This window comes from Esox lucius, chromosome 14, assembly GCF_011004845.1.
Source record: "Esox lucius isolate fEsoLuc1 chromosome 14, fEsoLuc1.pri, whole genome shotgun sequence".
NCBI lineage: Eukaryota > Metazoa > Chordata > Actinopteri > Esociformes > Esocidae > Esox > Esox lucius.
The window spans coordinates 1450410-1455900 of NC_047582.1; the positions used below are offsets into that span (position 1 = coordinate 1450410).

Genomic DNA, 5491 nt, shown 5'->3' on the forward strand with positions numbered 1-5491 from the left:
TGTTTCTTTGTGTTTCCTGGTGGTACAGTGTGGTGGTGCTCTAGTCCCAAACATTGATGCACATAGACACGAGGATGGTCATCATGGTATTAATAAATTTTTGGCCCTTTCCCTACAATTTGCCAGGACAATTAACCAGAGTAGTTGTTGGATTTGTACCCATACACCGTTCACTGCTAAAGGAGGTATTCCCTTAGGAGTTATTCCATTCAATCAGTCTGAGATGTTAGGGATCTGGAGAGACCTCAGTTGGTTCAGAAACTGAAAGGTTTTTTGCTATTGCATTCCCTTTCTATGGCACTGCCATGTTGGCAAGAGAAGTTATTAGTATGGCTAGCTCTTTGGAGGCTTTTGCTAACATGACCTCTGAGTGTCTGAAATTGCAGTCGGATGAAAAGCCAAAAGACATCTATTGAGAGAAATACATACATTGAAATCACAACCCAATCAGCAATATCAGACACAGCCCCCTCTGGAGTTCTTTATTGCAGGAAATGGCGAAGACTGCGTTGATCTAAACAATTCTTTGTTGTACCTGCATGTAAAAGTCACTAAACCGGACAGAACTAATATTCATGCCGGAGCATGTGTTGGGGTTATCAACTACCTGAACAAGCTACCCTATTTTCACAAGTGGTTGTCTCCTTGGGTGATCGTTTAATTAGCCAGAGTAGCAACACATACCCCTACAGAGCCGTTATATAGAGCATTTTGAATTATGGATGTGATACATTAAAGACAGTTTTCAGCTGGTTTGTGTTACAAGGATGCCGCAGGTCACATGGATGTTACGGACCCTGCAGGCGAAACTCATGAAAAGGGCTGCCTATTCAACAGATAGAACAACATTTAAAATGATTGGCCCTGTTCATAGCGATATCTTATTTCAAGAGAAACACATGTTAAACGGCGTTGACATAAAGGTTAGGATAGTCCGTGGTAAAGACAAGTTCTGTCTTGTGGGGGCAGGGGATGTGCGTTATCGTTTGCATATATTATCTGCGTCACCAGCCGTGAAACTTGGACACGCTCAAGCGCTACTCTCAACCAATCCCAAGTACCCAATTGAAAGAGTGTGTATGAAGACATTTAGTTTACCGGCGGGGGGGTCGCATTTGCAACCAGGAAAACCTATTTTTAGGACCAAAATGTATTGTCATTGGATTGGTGGACAATGACAGTTTTACAGGAAGTTACACAAAAAATCTATTTAATTTCAAACATTATCATTTGGAGTTCATGGTTATGTATATAGACAGTCAGCAATTTCCTAGCAAACCATTCCAACCAAGTTACACAATGGGGTCAGCAGTGAGTGGATTTTACCAATTGGCCTTAGCTTCAGGAAAACACCTAAAGGACCAAACCTTGGCTATTGACAGGTCTGACTTCTTACACGGTTATGCCCTTTATGCATTCAACTGCACGCCGGATCAGGAATGTGGTCAGCACCTATCCTTGATCAAGTCAGGGAATGTACGACTTGAGATGAGGTTCAGACAACCACTACCCCACACAATTAATTTAAGTTTTTTACTCCATTATCAAAGTGTCAAACCGGCGACAAGTCATGGTTGACTAATATTAGGAAAACGGTGTGGAAATGAATACCGCAGAGGTGACCAACCAATTTTCATCTAGAACTAATTTCTATGTTGTGCTGGCATATGACCTAGTGGACCACTCAGAGATGTTGCATCAATGATTAATTTTAATACATACCCGAGAAATCACCCTGGGGAGCATCGGCTGGCTATTTACATAACAGGCAATGGCATTGGAAGGTTTTATGACAGTTTTGGAAACCCCCCAGATTTTACATATTTTCCCAAACCCTCCAGATTTGTGTCATTGTAGAAGAAATAGAAAAATAAATAATGTGTATGTCAGCTTTATTATTCAAAAATAAAACCATTTGTAAAACAATGTTTACATAGTATTTTTCATACAGCAATTATTCAAGGTAAAATATACACTTTGACAATGAATCACAAATGATAAAAAAAGAATAAAATAAAAACACATTAAAATGGAGGTCCGCGGTAGGGGGTACAAAGAAAGCTTTGGTTGGTTGATAACCAGTTGCTGGGGGAGTGGCTAAATGATCCATTGTGTTGCCAAACCTTTGTTTATACAAATAGATTTTACGCCTTACAAGCTCATTTGGAATAGTTGCAAAAGGCATGTTGAGTACGGTGTACGGTGGCCGAGAAGTGCAAAACACATCAACAAATACGAAAACACTTCAACAAATCATGAAACACAACGCCAAATAGGAAAACACAACGGCAAATAGGAAAACACAACGGCAAATAGGAAAACACAACGCCAAATAGGAAAACACAACGCCAAATAAGAAAACACAACGCCAAATAGGAAAACACAACGCCAAATAGGAAAACACAACGCCAAATAAGAAAACACAACGCCAAATAGGAAAACACAACGCCAAATAGGAAAACACAACGCCAAATAGGAAAACACAACGACATTAACTTCTAACGGAAAAGGTAGGGCCTATCTAGCAGAGGACGGAACGGAACCTCCTGATTGGACAGAAGGACCGCCTGTCTTTTAACAGGAAGGAGGGGTGAAAAACACGGAAAAGCGCCTATTTTCAAAACATGAGTACTCCCGAAGATACTTTCGCTATTATAATGAATTATTTTGATGCAGGGCATACATACGACGTGGTAGTTGATATGTTGTCAACCAATCACAACATCAGGATGATTATACGCACGGGTTGTACAGAAGGAACAACTATTCACAACTGGATGAGGTGAGACGTGCCATCCTTACAGAGCTGCATGGACCAGGGCAACTATTCCGCTATCGGACTATGTGGCAAGTACAGCAAAAACAAAAGCTACGTATTAAACGACACACAGTGATGAGACTGCTGAAGCAACTAAATCCACAAGGAACGGATGCGAGAACACTACAGACCATGGGACTGAAAATGGCACCATGGCTGCAATACAGTGTACCCTCAGACACGAGCATACAGACTGCGGCCGCTTATAAGTGTAATTGTGTTACAGCAAAAAGTGTTCATCTGCCAAAAACTGATTTCAGTCAAATAAAAAAGTATTGCAGCAGGTAAAACAGTCTGGGTGGGCTCTAATCTTTCCCAAATGAATATAAAATAGTAGATGGTAATCACGTTAATGTCATGCCTGATCACGCTATAAACTGCTAATTCGATTGAATTAGGTAACAATAAAGTTTCAAATAGACCTTTCAAAAAGGTCCAATATGTATTTGCTGTTACCACGGACATATAGTTATGTATATTTGCATATTATCATCCTGATAAAAGCAGCTGGCCACATAAAACTGGACGATGTAGCTTTAATAGGTTGTGCCCGTGGACTGAAATCACATTATATCACAACAGACTGCATAAAAATATCTTCCTGTTATGTGTTAATCATTTTGTCTGACAGCGCTCACTCTCCTTGTGTTTCTGAGATCTCAGGTAGCCTAATTGACAGGTGCTGCCCTCTGCTGCAGTCATATCCACTCATGCATTATTGAGGGGTCATGCAGTGCCTTTCCACCTATGCATTCACACTATCAGATTTATTTTGCTGATATTGGCAGCAGCAACATTAATGTGTTTTGTTGTAGCCTACTTTACTTTATATAGTTATTCAATAGTTATAATCTTGTGCTCTTGTGTAAAATAAGTAGCCTAACTTTCAATTGTATTCCTAGGGCTCAATTTTGGATGGACCTGTTTGGAGACCTGAGAGACTCTGGACACTTTAATGGCAGCCATGAACTTAAGGACTTATTGAGATTCTGCTTCAATAATGTTCTGCAAAAAGACCTGGATGAGAGCACAGACCTCTGGAATAAGCACAGGATTACACTCTCCAGACATGCATCATGTCCTGGGGGAACTACAGACGAACTCTATCTCTTACCTCATATATCAACTGACAATGACTTGACTATATCCATTCTCACAAAAATATGTAATGTGTATTAAAGCATAAATTGCACCACACATATTATTGGAAATACATTTGGATTTGAAGTCATGTTTTCCCTTTATGGTAAATTATTGTGTCACTATGCAGGTTTGGTTCAAAGGACTGGATACGTTTGCAGAGTCAAGGCAAACTCTTCATTCATGCAGTGATCCAGACATCCAGGATTATCTTCAACAGACTGTTGAGCGAAATGGATTACAGCAGCCACATAATTGGGAGTCAGCCTCAGAACTTTGTCACCTTGAAAGAAATAGCTGGCCTATAAATATGGTCTACTGCAGCCCACTCTTAAAGGCCAGATGTTAAAGGAAAACATTCTCAAATGTGGCTTAGCTGTTTGAGTATCATGTTTGGCAAGTGGAGTTCAGTGTATGCAGTGTCATATCAGAGTGGAGACATACATTAAACTCAAATGTAACTCCCAAACTATATTTGTTTATTTTCGGATTCACCATCGAGTTAACTGTGTGTCAATTGTAGGTCTGAACAACCAAAGAAACGTGGTTCTTTTCAAGAGGTATTGTTAACAAGCTTGTTTGCAAGCACAACATGTTATACACTGTTTCAAATGTGAAACTACATACATTTTAGCTGAGTACAATTTTACTGTTACTTGTAATGTGACCTGTACTTAAAAAAAATTCTGTGATTTTTCATTGAACAAAGTAATGAACAGAAATAATACACATTAAAATACTTTGAACTGAGCATGCACTCTTATGCTTTATAAACTACATATTTAAGACTGGGCAAAATCCAGACTTGGCACAGCATTAAATGCACCCAAAGCCTGGAGAATTCTGTAAGCAAAACTCCATGTTTGTCTAAAAGACACTGTAGGTCTCAAGGAAAAGGAGCTTTAGGGCATTTGCACAGGTGTTTGACATAGGGAATGGCGAATTTGGTAAGAACTCGATGCATGGTAGTGGTGTTATTCCATCAGGTGGAAGTGATGCGAGCCCTGTAGCAAACAGCAGGACATCCTCTAGGGACACAGCAGTCGCTTTTTCTGAAAAGGAAAAGTCAACATTGTTTTAGTATCTTTATCATCTAACAACTAAATTATACATCCTGAGAGGGTCAAGCCAAAGGGTTTCAGCTTATCGTATCCATCTACATGCCAAATGTAGTTTGGACCCATGGAGTGATATGTACGCCTCACAAACCTCCGGCTTGTTCCCGCATCCGTTCCTTGTGGATTTAGTTGCTTCAGCAGTCTCATCACTGTGTGTCGTTTAATACGTAGCTTGTGTTTTTGCTGTACTTGCCACATAGTCCGATAGCGGAATAGTTGCCCTGGTCCATGCAGCTCTGTAAGGATGGCACGTCTCACCTCATCCAGTTGTGAATAGTTGTTCCTTCTGTACAACCCGTGCGTATAACATGGCTGATAGCGCTCCGGCGCCACGCCGGATTTCCGGCGTACAGATGTGTCTGCGAAAAAAAAATATATATCAGTTTCGCGTTCGCGTGATCTGACAATTCCCAAG

The 5491-nt window shown here is 40.4% G+C and overlaps 1 long non-coding RNA gene across 1 annotated transcript; it reads right to left on the reverse strand.

The window, feature by feature from the left end:
• Positions 1-4416: 4416 nt before the first annotated feature.
• On the reverse strand, positions 4417-5491 carry LOC114840844. Its single transcript, XR_003782859.2, has 2 exons — positions 5168-5491; positions 4417-5010 (listed from the first exon to the last, which is right to left on the reverse strand). It is a non-coding gene; the product is annotated as an uncharacterized LOC114840844 (long non-coding RNA).